This window comes from Poecilia reticulata, linkage group LG21, assembly GCF_000633615.1.
Source record: "Poecilia reticulata strain Guanapo linkage group LG21, Guppy_female_1.0+MT, whole genome shotgun sequence".
NCBI lineage: Eukaryota > Metazoa > Chordata > Actinopteri > Cyprinodontiformes > Poeciliidae > Poecilia > Poecilia reticulata.
Genome location: NC_024351.1, coordinates 20619424 through 20636517, shown reverse-complemented (window position 1 = coordinate 20636517; position 17094 = coordinate 20619424). Strand labels below are relative to the sequence as shown.

The 17094-nt window shown below is 39.5% G+C and overlaps 1 long non-coding RNA gene across 1 annotated transcript in view; it reads left to right on the top strand.

Moving 5' to 3' along the window:
• The window catches only part of LOC103457786 (uncharacterized), a 21049-nt gene that overhangs the window by 2326 nt on the left and 1629 nt on the right, over positions 1-17094 (top strand). Inside the window, exons 3-4 of the long non-coding RNA XR_532472.2 lie at positions 6470-6656; positions 6727-7424. This is a non-coding gene — a long non-coding RNA (uncharacterized LOC103457786). The remainder of the gene's footprint in view (positions 1-6469; positions 6657-6726; positions 7425-17094) is intronic.

Here is a 17094-nt window from a genome sequence, read left to right as displayed (position 1 = left end):
CATTTTGACCTCTCTATTCCCTTGTGTGCAGACGCACCCGGACTCCGGCCCGCTGACCTCCCTAGTCGAGCTTCCTTGTTTGATTTTCTGTATTTTACAATAAACACTCTTTTCATCCATCTCTCTGTGAGTGTTTCTGCATGTGGGCTAAAAACATTAGACCAAGCATGACAGAATCACAACTTGCCTAACCCAAAGTACGACCAAATGGCTGAGTTCTGAAAACAACCCACAATTTTTACTGTATGCAAAAATTAGATAATAAGAAACACTTTCAAAAAATTGTGGCTAATAGTGGCTAAATGTTTAGCCATAGTGCCACCCTCAGGCTATAGCGCAGAAGAGTTTAGATAGAAATTGATGTTTGAAAGAACCATAAACTGCTACCTGCACATCTTAGCAGAGCCACTGTATTCAGTCATAAAACATCCTAATAATGTTCCCTGCTGAACACCAAGCACAACAAATGAGAGAAACACTTGGCTGAAGCAACATCTTCAGTTAAATTAGAAATGAAAGCTTTAGGTAGGATTGTTTTATTTTAGCAAAAGAAAGCAACTGGTGATTTTTAGATTCGACCTACCGTTGAACATTAAACAGACAAACTAATATGCTAGATTTAAATTTGAGTAATTTCTGTGACTCATATAAGTAACACCCTCCATAAGTCACACATAGAAATGTAAGAAGACAGAAACAGTGAGAATGTATGTGATGAAGGGTTTGTGTAGGCAAACTCGCGAGGAAAGAAGGTAAATAATAGAATCTGGAAGAAAACAGTAGCGGGGGAAAAAAAACAAATCAACCCAATGCACCACTGAGTTATTGTGTACCCACATTTCAGGATCTATCATCAGATTAGCGTCAGACGTTGGGCGCCAGGAGTGTGGGGAGATAAGCATTTGTTATTTGCCTTGAAAATGAAAGTGTGTACTCATCCTGGAGTCCACTTTTGTATACCTGGGATGAAATGTTGTTTCAAAAATCAGGAGATAATTATATATATATTTATATAAAAACTCAGCCAAATTGAAACCAGTTTTGCTATGAAGGTCCATTTCAAATTTCCACAAAACGCTGACAGTGGTTCTATCCTGAGGGATGTTGTGGCCTATTTCTTCCCTATTGCCTCTCTAGTTTTCCTTTTATTTTAGATTGGGAACATCAAGTCAGCTCCACTGCACTTGGAAAAACAATAGAAAAGAAAGAAAACTCTAATCTTATCTGAACAATAGCAGTTTCAGGTTTCATGCTTTTCTCTCATAATTCTCTTTTATACACCCAGGTGAAAAAAAAGTATACTTTAGTATACTAAATTTTAACATACTTTAGTATACTTTTATCGATGTACTTAAACCGTACTATTTTGGAACAACTAATTTTGTGCTTAATATACTTTAGTAGTATTTGAATAGTATTCAATTACAACTAATAGTATATTTTAGTATACTATATGTACTTTTTTGGAACAACTTCAAGTGTACTTAAAGTATACTTTTTAAATATAATATTTCAGAGCTTTATTATTATATTTTGATAAAATTATTATATTTTGAGTGTAATAATTCTGTCTCAGAATTATATTAAAAATATATATTTCATATACTTCAAATATATTTTAAATATACTATTGATATATTAGTCATGTATTTAAATTACACTTAATTTTTATTTTTGATTTCCTGCTATTGATAATAAACTACAATTTTAATTACTCGTGAAAGTCTTTATTCCTACGTACCTATTTTGTACATGATATGCATAACTACACTACAGTACTTACATTGTTTTAGGCTAAAATTACTTGGAAAGATTAATTACTAAGATGCCCAAGGTAATTCAAATATTTTGTTTTATTACCGACATTTTAAAATTGTCCAATTTTACTCACAACTTTATGAACTTTACATAAATTATCAGTTTACACATCAAAAGTGAACACATGAACATGAAAATGTAAGTGTGACAATAAAACATGAAAGTGAAGATCAACGACAGAACATTCCCGTTCACTGCACCTTACAGAAACCTACGAAAAAGAACAATAGAGCAATTAAACAGAGAAAGCATTTGTATTTAAAGAGAGCAGAAAAATGGCAAATAAAAAAAGTAACACTTACAATTTTAAGACGTTTTATACTTGCTGTGTATGTGACATAAAAACTGATGATGATTGGGACCAGATGCCTGGGGTGGAAACACATTTCTGGGTGTCTTCTTTGTCTGTTTATGTTAGAAGTAGAAAAAAATAGTCAGCAATATCATAGAATCAGTTGATGTTGGCATTAATAGGCCTGTCACGATAACAAATTTTGCTGGACGATTAATTGTCTAAAAAATAATTGCGATAAACGATAATATTGTTTCTAGACTTTCTGACACTGATTTAATGGAAATGACGTAATACTACATTATATTTCCTGCCATAGATATACACTTTATTTTCAAAAGAACACATAACACTGGAACTGCTAAACTAAACAAACAAAACAACCAAAAACAAAAATAAAATGTATTCTCAGTCTCCATTAACAAAAAACGTACTTGAATAAAAAGTAAACAACATAAAGCCAAAGTGGAAATAAACACTGCATTCAACCAAAAGAGTGCAGATTATGAAGTCTGTATACTATATTGTCCTTCAGTAATCACTAAATTTAAATAGAGAAGATGGGCACATCCTACTACCTAATGCAATAATTCATGCCACACGATTTTTTTGCCCCCATTTTTCCTTTACGGAAATCTTAGATCGGTGACCGATCTAAGATTCTTGCTGGTGATTTYGTAACCGATCATCCTGCAGTGTGTGGTGGGTTACGGTAGATCGTCGTGGCCGCTCTGATCTAAATCAGGGGTTCTCCCTGTCTGGGAGCTTAACGCTGAATGTGACAGGTAGCCAATCAGAAAGTGCTGATTCTCCTCCATGCTTTCTGAGGGGAAATTACGGAGGGGAATCCCAAACAGCTGACATGGTACAACACGATGATTTGTGGAAATAACATTGTTTATTCAACATTTCGTGCAAAGAATATAGAAATGACAAGGAGAGGAGTTGGAGCAAAATTGATAAACCGGTAAGTTTTCAGCTGCTCTTCCTTAACGTGACATAAATAGGTTATAATGATTTTCATTCAGTCAGGACTTTACGCTGACTCTAGCCACATGCGTCACAGGTAGATTCTAGTAAAGCATTGATTAATGCCTGATTTTAAAATTAGTTAACTGGACTTGTAGCCATTATTTTGTGCCCAGGTGGCTGGACACTAATGTGTCGCTCAGGTTTTGAAAATGGGCCGACAGTCGGCTGACAACTCACGTAGTGTGCGCTGAACATTACACTAAGGAAGTGAAGAAGGGAGGGTCAGTGGGGAGCACCGGAGGTGAGCCTTTTTTTATTCAGTGTCATCAACAGAAAGAAAAAAAGGCAAGAAGAGACGATAAAGCCGATAATTAAAATGAGGTCGATAGGTTTAATTTATCGTGCAATTAATCGATTTATCGTTTATCGCGACAGGCCTAACTATGAAGCTGTTTTAAGTGTGGACTTAAGGAGACAAACTACCTTAAAATCTTTCCATYCATGATCTGAACACACTGATCCTTGCAGGGTGGTGAGGGGGGCTGGTGGTGCCCATCTCCAGCAGCCATCAGATGAGAGGCAGGATTCACCCTGGACAGGTCACCAGTCCATCACATGGCCCTGAAAGTCAACAACAAGTTTAAAAAATGAAAGATAAATGTTAGATTAACAAGAAGAGAAAAATTATTTCCAGTTACCTTTAAATCAAATTATGTTTATTAAGCACTTAGTGTTGGTAAAAGCTAGCTCCTCATTGAAAAAAACACACTTACATCATGAAGACATCGCACGAGTTCAATAGTCATGAAAAAATAATTCATGACTATGGCAAAAATAAGTGAAAACAAGACTGGTCCAAAAACGTAGCCTTGCAGAACCCCTAAAAGACATTCTAGCTAACAGAATGTACACAAACACATCAGCTAAATGACAAACTATGCTCATTTTTGACTTGGAAATAAAATCAAGCTACTACAATGCTATTCTTTATCCAATTTAACTTAAAAGTTTGTTGCTTGTTCATAAATAATAGAACGGTCGATTCTTATTTGTATTTTCCACCAGAAAACTGAACATTTCTATTCTTAGCTTCTTCTTTATCTCGGTCAGGACATTTCAATCTCTTCCGCTGATGAACTCGCCGTGACCTTGAGTCTTTTTCAGAGTCTCCGACTGACCCTTCTGTTTGCAGGTTCAGAGGCAAAAAGGAGAAGTCAAAGTGAACTCCCCTCTGAGATGGCAGGGGAGGCACTTAGAGAGAGAGAAATCGATGCGAGGGAGAGAGCCGGCAGAACACAGCGCTCCGTTTCTGCAGCACCGTGGCTCATTTTCAAAGCACGCTCTGATGAAATCAGATTGATTTGCTCAGTGTGAACAATGGGGAGACGGGAGGGAGGTGGCAGCAGAAAGCAAAGCAAGGACATCATCAGTAGCTTTGACGTTGTGGGATCGCTGTGTGAAAAAGCATCACGGGCTGGTGTCTGGAGGATCGTGTGCGGTGAGCTGTACACGACTGTAATGAACTTTTAAAAGACATGCAAAGAAGTCAATGAAACACGATAATGTCTATTTTAGCACTGGGCTCAAGTCTATTCAAAAGAGGAAGTTGATTTTAAATCTAACATTAATATTTGGATCTAAAGTGAACAAAAACAACACTAGTTGAACCAAAGTATTGTACCTTATTTTTTGAAAAGGCTTAATTGGGTGTGAATGAGGTGAGAGTGAACTTCACAGTGAGATCCAATCAGCTGCCTGAGGTCTTCACAACTAATATTAAAAGTTTATGAGTCTGGTGAGGGCTCTATATAATTTGCTCTGGCTATCTACTAAAGTTCACCCTGAACGCAGACCAGAAGACGCTAAATGAAGTCTACAAAAATCACTAAAAGGTTTTTGGAGAACAGTCTCTTGCGACAGATGATATAAAAGTTTATATCTCTTTAGAAAAGTTTCTACGTTTCTAAAGTCTAAACTTTAGAAAAGTTTAGCACCGATTTATCCTCCGATGGCCGATTCGCTGCTGGCTGCTGGTTGCCAACTTGCAACTGGCATCGGATTCATTCACATGTGAATTCAGGATATAAACAAGAAAAAAAACATGAATTTATTACAGTAAACAACTCAGAGCTGTGCGTCAGCTCAGGGAAGAAGGCAATGAATGAGCGGTAGGGGCAGAAGGAAGAAGAGGTGAAGGTGGATAAGGAGGATTGACTGTAATGAGGTAATAGAAAGAAAATCTTGAACTAAGAAGAAAGGTTTCAGTAAAAATGGAGGAAAATGGAAAAAACCCCAAAGACAAGACGGTAAATCACCAGAGGGAGAGGAGAGCTCAGATAAAAATCTAGCAAAGTGCAAAAGTCCTGTTGGGCTGCAAGGTCACACCAAGCGCTGCCGCAGTCACCCTTAGCATTGATTTATGTCTTAATTAGTGAACTGTAATGATACCGAAAACACAGGCCATTCGTCTCTTTTAACACACACATATTGTACGGCTGCACAACGAGGAATTTCAGGACAGGCATGTCTAAGGGATAATAATGGTGCTTTAATCTCTCATACCAACTCTTTCTCATATAAATTTAAGATAATCAAATAATGCCCACCGAGACAAATTCAGACTTTAACAACCACATAAAATATTTATTTATTACCTCAACCCAATCCACCCATCCAACGTTCATCCTATCCGTCCCCTTCCACTTAACTTTCTTAGAATATGCTATAACGTTTTTACACTTTCCAAAATTCAGAATCACTGAATTTTGGGGTTTTAGTCATTTGTAAGCCATTGTCGTCAAAGTTGCGGAAACTGCTTCTTAACGGAAGTTAAGAAGCAGTTTTTGAACAAGATTGAGAAAGATGAAGATAGCAGAAACAAAACCACAGAAACAGTGGTGGAGAGGGGAAAATCTAAGAAAACTGAAATAATGGCTGCAGTAACAATTGGTGGGTTTGTCTTATGGAGAAACAACTAAACAAACACCATGACTTTGGTACTATTTATAGCTTATAATAAATAGGTTAACATAGTTTATGGCACTATTAGGTCCTTTAATGCTTTTCTCCAGGACACAGAAACACTAAAAGACTTCCTGTTATTAAGATGTGAAGGACGATTTCAATCACTGACCAAGATTAAGTTTTAAAATTAGAAAGAGAAAGTATATCTTTGAGCTAATGTCAAGAAGCAACAAGAGATGATTCTTAGTGTATCAGATCAAGGAATAATTTCTCTCATTGTAACAAACATCTTGCTCTCCCTTTAAGCAAATCATAGTAGCTTTCTCAACAAAGGAACCTCTTTTTTTATTGTAGAGAAAACGGATGATTTGCTTTGTAACATGTTATGGTTTTGTGAATTTTTTATTTTTTGTTTCCCGTCAGAGGGAGCCTTGCGTTAAGAACAGAACCAGTGTGGTTTTCTGAAAATGGCCGCTTTTGTCTTCAAACACACGACAACGGCTAGAGCCAAGGGGAAATTCCTGCACAGCGTCTCCGAGAATAAAAGACGTTCTCCTCATTAACTCCACAAAAGCAGCGCGAGAGAAAGAAGTGAAGGAACGTCCCCGTGGTAAGTCGGAGAGGGAGGACAAAAAAAAAAAACTGTCTGAAATATGCATGAAAGTGTCCATATTTTGCAGATGAATTACATAATGCGGCGCTCAGAGAGCTAATCCTGAGCAGCGTTGCGTAATGCTGGAGATGGATGTGGAAGGCCCCGGGGCCTCGGCATTATTTCGACTTAAGACAAACTGCTTCGTCCGGCGCCAAACATGAGCAGCTGTTAAAAGTATTACATAAAAAGTGATAATTGCTACTCGCCGGGCTTGTTCTTTGTGCGAGTCTTCTTCTGCACTCCTTGAACTCGTGCGATGACTGCTCAGCAAACTGCACTGGACAGCTGCTGACGTGAAGAGTCCACGAGTTTTGAACTTTTGCTTCTCCGAGGGAATCTGGAGCCTTAACTGAAGGAATGTGAAGAAGTCCGACTACGCTGCAGTGAGCAAGTATTTACCTCTTACAGATTTGTTATGTTTTTACTTCTTCGTCTCAATGAAACCTTTCTGGCCGGAGCAGACTGGGGTGTGAAAGCCCAGCACCTTGGACAGATGTTGTGAATACTCTACTGTCCATGATTATTAGCATGCCATCAGCTAATAACTCTCTACAGCCCACCGTTGCCACTAGGCAACAGAAGGTTTCCCAGAACATTTGAACTTACCAACAAGTCATAGAGGATAAAAAGTTTCCAATTCCAGTCCAATAAAATGTAGGAGCCAGATTCAAACACAATTTGAAGGCGGAACATTATTGGAGGACTGCAAAGTGTGAGAAAAAGGTAAGAATGTTTGCCTACTTAATCATGTTGTAACAGGAAATAGTTACCATAACTACGTAGATGACACACAGCTCTACATTACGATGCCACCAGGTGCCTCTGAGCCCATCCATGCACCAAACAGATGCTTAGAACAGATAAATGTGTGGATGTGCCATTTATTCTCCAATTGAACAGAAATAAATCGGAAGTTATTATCTTTGGACCTAAAGAGGAACAATCTAGAGTCAATGAACAGTTTCAGTTATTATAGCTGGAAACCAGCGATCAGGTCCGAAACCTGGGAGTAGTGGTGAACTCTGACCTGAACCTTCAGAGTCACATAAAGACAATCACAAAGTCAACCTTCTATCACCTGAAGATCATTTCCAGGATTAGAGGACTTATGTCTCAGCGAGACCTAGAGAAACTCATCCATGCGTTTATCTTTGATTCATGTATCGCTTTGATTACTGCAACTAGTTTATGAATCACTGAACGGCTTAGCACCACAGTAACCTAAAGATCTGCTGTTGTTGGATCAACCTTCCAGACCTCTCAAGTCTTCTGGTTCTGGTTTGCACTCCATCAGAACCAGAACCAAATATGGAGAAGCAGCATTCAGCTTCTATGCACCACTAATCTGGAATAAACTTCCAGAAAACTGCAGAAAAGCCGAAACACTGTGCCCCTTTAAATCCAGACTAAAAACCCAGTTATTAAGAGTTGCTTTTGAACCATGATAAATGGAATATTCACTACAATATTAAACATGTATTTATGATTTTAATGATGGAACTTGACAAAATATAATCTCTGTTACTGGTTTTCACAATTTTTTAACTGCCTTGTTGCTGAAACGTCCTATACAAATACATTTGATGTTTAAAATGACATAAAGCCATTTTAAACATCTGTAACGAAATGTTTGGAAACAAGCACTTTGTCAAAGTTCTGTCCTGACTCCATGTGGCAAAAAGTGCTGTTCACAGATGTACCTACTTTGTTAATCTAACACATAAAATCCTAATATCCTAAATAATACATTGAGGTATGTCGCTGTAACATGAAAAAATTTGAAAAATTTCAGTGTACATGGGATTTGTTATGATTTGAAAGCAGTAGCAAGCAGAGGAAACTCTTCTTTCAGAAGACGCAATATAACACACAGATGTGTCCCCACCCTGCATTACAATTAGTCAGCTTTAATGATGAAGCAGCACTGCAGAGAGCATCAGAAATGACACGATACATGCAGGTCCATATGTTCAGATTCAGAGAGAGCGAGCGGCTGCATTATCTCAGCTCTGCAGTCGGTGAAAATCTAAAAGCCAAGACTAACATGGTTAGTGAGGAAAAACTGCCTGCCTCAGATACGTTACCTGAAAAGCGCAAGATATTTTACTGTGTTACAATTTCAAAGCTCTCTCTCTCTCTCTCTCTCTCTCTATATATATATATATATATATATATATATTTTTATTTTTTTTTTAAACGGGAGCATTTGGCTGTAAAAATGTGGTTGTAAAATCTGGATGTTGCAGCCAGCAGCATCCAGATTTGCATCGGAGAAGAATCAAATTCCTATTCTTGCTCTCCACCAGCTCCGGAGCCTACAGTACCTGCTCCCCAGGGGAAATTTTCATATGGCAACACGATGCCTTTGTCCCCAGGAGCAATATCCAAGGCAAAGTGGTGTCACTGTCAATAGAATATAAATGAACAGTCATCAGTGAGACCTGGAGGTGAGGAAGGTTTTCCTGCACTGAAAGCTACTGACGTGTTGTGGTGAATATTTATATATTTATATATTTCCCTGAATGGCGTAATGACATATAGAGAATAGGAGCTAATTAGCCAATAGCAGCTGGGGTATAAGCTTTCAATTCAACAACAGAATAGACCACTAGCTAAGTGCATGAACAAAGACACATTGTTTATCCCACTTTTGAGCTATATTTAAATGTGTATGCTAAAATCTAGTCACGGATAAGAAGGAGTCAGACTTGGTGGTTGTTCAGAGAGAGCTCAACATAATGATATAATGTTCAGCTCTGTTGAGCTGTGCGTTTCAAAAGTGAGCTCAAATTCCTGTTACTAGCCTTTCCACTCTAATATACTCTAGGCTGACTCAACACAGACCCAAAGCAAATGTCCACTGGAGACATCTGTGCAAAGGTCAACTTTTACAATCACGTAAGTGTACATGGTGTTGCACAACGAACTGTTCTGTATGCAACACCAATCTGATAAGGTTGAGAGTCAGGGTAACCAATCTCAAGGACACACAGGAGCCCACACTGCCACTCTCTGTGCCGTACTGACAGGTGTCCGTGATGGAGATGAAACAAGTTAGGCACCCAGCTAGCTCATCAAACTTGTTAGTCTACATTCAGATTGTGGGAAATAAAGGAATTTGTCACAAGAAATGTAAGCAATTGGTACACTTAACTGTGAAATCCCAACCATGTATGGAGGATGTGCGTAGAGTCTGTGCCGCTTACACAGAATGCACAGAACCGCCTGCCTATGTGGGAGGCTTTGAAGTGTCACTGGACAGGCAGCGTTTTATTATTACAACAAATCTGAAGCACTAGTATGTCTCAGGAATGTGGCAGTGTCGTTTTTCTGTCCCTCAATCAATGTACTGCTTTGTGTGACACCAGTAGATCTGCCCTTACTCTACCATATTGTTGTCCTATTGATCTATTGACCGATAACCAAAGGGAGTCCAGGAATGGTGTGGTACAGGTCTGTTGTAAAGTTCATGTTTACAATGGAAACAGATGAAGCAACATACTGAACATCACCAACCTGTGCCGTACCGCTCAATGGAAACAAGGAATCCCTGCTTCCTGCAAGGAATTGGGAGAATGAGTCAGATGCTTTCTGCAGATCCTCACTGCATTTTACGCGACCCCAAAACTTCAGATAGTTTCTAGCATTTACTTGTGGGTTGCAGAAGAAGAGGCTCGTCCAGAGAACCACTTAAATATTGGTTCCAAGAAAACTTCTTCCAAATATGTGGTGTGTACCCTACAAGGCTTGTAGCAAAATTTAAGTAGGAGTTCTTTAGACGCCTTTCAATACTGGCTTTCCTCTTGCAACTCTTCCATACAGGCTGGATTTGTGGACTATCCCCACCTAGGTATGCCTGCAGCTCCTCCAGGTACTACTGGCAAACTTGTTGCTTTTCTGATTAAAGATCTCCTTGACAGATTCGGTCAACTGGTCAGCCGTTGTCTTACCCCTTTCATTTTTAGATGATTTATTGAACAGTGGACATGACCAGTCCCTTTACTTTTATTACTGCTGTATTACACTAAAGGAATTTCTCTATTTTCACTCTAAGTGCTTGCTAAAGCCCAACTTTAGGAGAGTTTGTTCATTAAATTCCCAAAAGAAGCAAATGGCAGTGAATGTTCCAACGAACTATTAAAGTTCTAAATTGAGCTCTGAATCCCTGGTCGACTATGACAGATGAACTCTGGGATCCAATCAATGGCGCTTCCATTTTTAGAGCGAGTTGATATCAAGACAGAGCAGAGAGACTCTACTGCGGCGTCTGATTCCCAGGCATCTGCAGTAACATACTCCTCTCCTCTCCGCTCCCCACTCCTCCTCAGGCTCGTCCCCCACCCCTCAGCAGGGAAAACCTGGGAAGGAGAATCCCTTTGAATTAACTGCAGAGCTGCCACTCGCTCTGCCGAGCGGGATGAAAAACTGTCTGCAGAGGTGAAAACGAGGAGAGTCGGGGAGAGGAGGGAGGCGAGGGGATGTTTCTCTTTCATATTGTGCTCTTTGTCCCCCGGCATTACGGGCTTTCTCCTACTCTCTCTCTCTTGCTCTCAGTTCTATCCTGTGATTGGTATTCAGGACCAGGCCTTCTCTGTTCTGCAGTGTGGGTTTGTGAGCGTTGTTGCATGTCAGAAAAAGAGGGAATTGCACTGCAGAGGTGGGTGCGGTGAACACACACCCACACACACACCATGGATCCATAAAAACCCTGCTGTGCATCCCCAGGGAAGCCTTTCTGCCAGACTGAGTCATGTTCCTGCTGTCATTCAAACTGAAGATCTGATCTTGTTTTATTGCCCATTCAGAAACATAATGCTTGGCAAGTATCAATTATTCTATTTCATTTCTCTTAACTCCAGTTACGGGATATTAATTCGGACTGATTTGCTACTTTACAAGGCTTGAATCTCTCAGAAGGTCAGGAAAAATGTCACATTTAAAGTAGTAACAATGAAGACGGAGAATATATAAAGAGAATCACTACATTAAAGACATAATACTTTATTGTAGTTTAAATTAATCAAGGGGTTCTCTACACTGTTGAACAATAGACACCAAAACTCTTTACTTGGCTGGCAATGCTTGTCCCTCCAGATCCTTTATGTTTTTGATATCCTTCTGCTCCAGCCCACCTAATTCAAATGTTTCCATATTCCAGATGTCCCTGGAAACACCCAAACATCCAGAACAGTGGATCCCTAGAACCAAGATTCAGAACCGCTGTCTTAGATCTTCAACAACCTTTATCCCAATTTCCAAGCGAACATACCATAGTATTTCCAACTATACTTGGGTATTTGGAAATTATAGACGTGAAAGTCCCCTTTTGATTATCTAAAGACTCAAAATTGTGTCATCTTGTTTGTAGGGAGGCACTGTCCTCCCCTTTGTTACACAAGGCAATGGTCAAGCTAATAGCTCACAACTCTGTGCGGCCTGTTGTGATTGGTCGGACATTTTTTATGTGGAAATGCTCTCAGGCAGCAGTGTTGATATTTAACTAGTCCTCCGCATCCACTGTTTGGTTTTTGTATCTGTGGGCAACATGAATAATTCTGACAAGCATTTATCAGATGGAGTGAGAATTTATGTACATTATAAAATTCTTCACAAAATACATTTAAAAAAATGGCCAAATAGTTAAAAATTAGTGGATGGAAATTCCAATGCAACTGTTAAAGTTCTGAACAGAATTTTCCTGAATCAAATCTTGACAAAAAATTATTCTTATGCATCAAGGAGCCAAAGAAAAACCAAGGAGCAAACAAACCTACCTAGATAGGCTGAACAGACTGCGAGAAGTCAGAATGCGAAACCCCTAAATCTCAATAGAGTAATCATAAAACCATCAAGATCACAACTTTGACCCTAAGGCAGAATTGATTTAGAAACTGCAGGTAACTGGTCAGGAATTCAGAAGATTGTAGACAACATTATGGGAGAATAGTTAAAGCAAGCCAACAGCAGCCTATCTCCTATTTCTAGAGACATCAAGTGTAAAACTCTTGGTCTTTCTTATTAGCGCTGCTCCTTCGCTCCTGGTCCGGTGTATCTATTTCAGGCGAATGGTAGCTGCTTCATCTGTGCAGTAGCGTCTCTGGAAAGCAGCAGCAGATCAACAACTCGCTCTCCACTGCAGAGAGGAGACTTCAATGGATTTTCTCTCCTGGCGCTAGTTGAACCCAATTACACACAAAGCAATAAATCCTTAGCAATGCAATTTCCCCTCTAGACAAGATCTGCTGGGCTTCCCCCCTCTCTCGCTCTCTCTGCACTGCCTCTTTCCTCCCACCACACACACCTACAGCCTTGCTCTCCGCCTGTCTCTGCCTCGATCACGCCACTTATTTATTGTTCTTTCTCCCATTAAAGCCTCTCTGAGTTTTTCCTTCTCCCCTTTGGTCTCCCACCGTTTTCACCTAATTATAGTCTCGTCTCTCATTCTTTCATCTGCCATCTTTTATGTCTTGCCTCCTCCTCCTCCTCCTCCTCCTCCTCCTCATCCTTTATCCATCCCTCGCTCTCTCTAATGCTCTTATTACACCAGCCTCTGTGTGACCTTCATCTGCTTCTTCCTTGCAACTCTTCTCCTGTCGTGTGTCACCTTAGAAAAAAAATCTCCCCAGTCTTAAAAGACTGTCCTGCTCTCGTTGGTGTTTGTCTTTCTGCCTCGCCCCCCCCAACCCAAATCTCTCTTCATTAATGGTTACATGTGTCACACCCGCTCTCACTTCAGTCTTTTCCCTGCAGGGATAATAATACAGAAAGCATGTAGGAAGATTTTACCTGCAGTGATAATGAAGTATGTGAAGGCCAAGCAAGCTTAGACAAGGACATGAAAGGAAGAGTTTTTATTCAAACACACTCACTAGTGAAATCATTTTGTCAGTTAGAATTTTCTCTATATTTGAATTTCATCTCAAATATAGTTAACTTTCTGATTTTGTACGCAGTATTTCCCTTTTCACTATGTTGCATTAACTTTCCAGTAGTTTAGCTTTGATACTCCATTTTTATATTCCCTGATTCTAAAAAGGAACATGTCTGTTGTTAAGTATTTCAAAATTAGGATAAAATAAAATAAAGCTCTACATTATTCCACATGTACTAAGAATATTTACACCAGACGATTGTATCTTTTTAAGAAAAAAAAGAGACCTTTCTTTTTTCTGTTGGACTTGAGACATGAGGATTCATGATGACTCAGTCTGATTCACTTCCAGTTGTCATCTGCACATATTCACATATCAACATCTTAACACTGACTAGTAAAAAATGAATTGGTATAAAGTTAAAATTAATTCTGACATAACCGGAAAAAATGACTAAACACGGCTCCTTGAGGAACGCCAACAACACCAACTTGCTACCAGACAGCACACAATGGTTAATATTCTACTTTTCCAGCCAAACACAAAACTGACTTGTGCCATCCATCCATCCATCCATTTTCTTACACCCTTGTCCCTCAATGGGGTTGGGAGTGGTGCTGGTGCCTATCTCCAGCTAACGTTCCGGGCGAGAGGCGGGGTCACCCTGGACAGGTTGCCAGTCTGTCGCAGGGCAGCACAGAGACACACAACCATGCACACACACACACACTCACACCTAGGGGCAATTTGGAGAGGCCAATTAACCTGACAGTCATGTTTTTGGACTGTGGGAGGAAACTGGAGTACCCGGAGAAAACCCACGCATGCACAGGGAGAACATGCAAACTCCATGCAGACCATGTGGGACCGTGTTTATTCGCATCTTTACATGACACCAAATACACAATTTCTCACTACCATCTCACTTGCCATCCAAATCTGGGATGGCAAGCGTCCCAGTGTCCACTCTGTTCCCATGACTAATGTTTTCCCAAGTAATATTTGGCACAATGAGCAGGTGCTCCAATTAACTGAATGAGCAACAGCTGTGGGAAAGCAGACTCCAGACTGTATTACAGAGGTATAGTTAACTAAACCAAACACATTCTGTATTGAATGTTTACTGCATATTCAAGAGAAAAGAAGAGATTTAGGAAATTTAATTTCCCAAATGTTCTCGAAAAACTTCTTAGGATCTTAATCGGCTCAAGTCAGCTCAGTTTTCTTGATTTATAAGAAATTAAGAAATGCTAACATGTTCATAACTTTACAGTTTGCTGTGTGATGTCTTTGAGGACTGCCTAATGAACTACTTTGCAATAAGATCTCAACGCTGGCTTGTTAAAAAACCTTTATGACTGACCATATCACCAACTGTGGAAGTGCTTACTCACCAATGGAATGAAAGGTCAAGGAAAATCAAATCAAATGCTCTTTTAAATCGGTATTAAAGGCATCTATCTACTTGTTGTGTACCCTGCTTTACATGGACTAGTGGGCATCAAAACAACAGACTCATGTGATGCATAACCCAGCTACAAAAAAACAACAACAAAAAAAACAACAATTTGAGGCAAAAAAAGATCCAGTTTTAATTTCCGGGTAACAGTGATTAAGCTGCAACGCCTGGATGGTCTGAAGGACAGGAAAACCTCATTGGTTTTCCAAAACTGTATCATTCTTGGAGTGTTTCTTGTTTATTAAGCAAATGGTTCTTTGGATCTGTTTAAAGGAAGAACGTCGGATGACAAATGGTTTGAATCTTTCCATAAATGATAACTTGTCTCTAATGAATTTGGAGACAGTTTACCTTCAGGTGAGTGGAACGAACATGGAGGACCAGTGGAAAGCTCTTTGCAGGTTAGCGAGGACAGAACTAGGAAAGGACGACAGTTTTGAGAGGAAGCTCCAGAGGAGGCATGAGGCAAGCTGCAGGTGAGTGCTGCTAGAGAGTGGGGAGCAGGAACTTAGCAAAACAGAAAGGCTAGATTACTGCAAACATGTAGAGAAAACCATGACTGGTCTTCTCTTTGACTCGGTCTGCAAAGGGAGATTCACACTACACACAGGAAATGTGGAGGAAAAACAAAGAACACAAAATAAACACAGAATCACAAGACAACACTCCTGTTGATTTTTCAAAACAACTTTTCTGACATTGCCTTCATATTTTGCGAAGGTAAGCTCAGACTTTTCTGTCATCGAGTTTCAGCAAGGTCACTGAAACTGACATGGTTCTCATGTGTCAGTGGGTTTTTTCTGAGTCTCACTTCGACAGAGGATCTTTGCCGAGGCTGCGAGTGACTCGGTGCGGCCTGCACACCTTATGTGTTCATCAAGTCACCGAAGATTTAAGGAGCTGTCAAGCTTTCTCTGCTGGGTGATCAACCCTATTGGAAGTTTTCTGGCCTTCTGTCTTCAAGTCAACTTTCTTGCGTTTCTCGTGAAAGATTTACGTTCACTCACCTCAACTGAAGCTTACCTTCTTTCCTTCTGCACCTAGGTCTAGACCCTTAACCTCTCAAAACTTTAAACTACTGTGATGTTAACTGATGCCATCCGTCACATTACCAAGACGTACTGCAACAATGTGGACATTTTTTTACTTTAATACAAGGGGAATCAATAAACTAAAGTGCAACAAAGCTATATATTGTCATTTGTCTGAATCCTGATAAGCCATAGCTATACATTAGTTTAGCTAATCAAAATAGTTGCGTTTCTATTAACCACAAAAATTGTGCAAATGGAAATTCTGAAAATAAATTTGCTTAACTGAAACATACCAATTTAAAAAAAAATAAAGTTTTTTGATAAACGTTTCTTGTTGGTTTTTTGGCCGTATTAATAGATACGGGTATGGCAATGGTATATTGTGAAATATTATTGTGGTATTTCACAAATCCACAATGGAAACACTTTTTTCACTTCACACAAGTCATGTGACCCACAGTTGGATGTTACTACTGGTGAAAACGCCAAAGAGGGTGACAGGAAGTGTAGGGAGGATGATGGTTTGTTTTTTTTGGGGGGGGGTTTCAGACAATGTTCAGCAGCTCCAGCAGAGCTCTCACAGAATCACACAGCTCTTAAAAAGTTGTGGTCATTCCAAGGTGTTGAATCCATCACTCTGCTGTAAAATCGTGACTATAATTCCCCAAAATGCTGCATATGTAGCCGCTCCCAAGTTGGCGGGGTTTGTCGCTCCAACACCGGAATAAGACGTCGATGTCTCCTCTGATTGGCTGATAGATGATGAGCGCTAGCAGCATGGCTAAATTATGAATATATCTAATGTAAACTGTTTACATCCATCGCTACCAATATTTTTAACGACTTGTCATGTGAACAAGGTATTCACATGTGAGTTTAGCTTCATCTCTTATTGAAATGAAACACTGAAATGGTTAAATTGTGCTTTTCGACATAAGCAGAATATACGCAGAGACTTGCTCAAATTTGTAATGGAAACGCAGTTCATTTTTAAAAGTCAGCACCAATGACATGAGATGATATATATA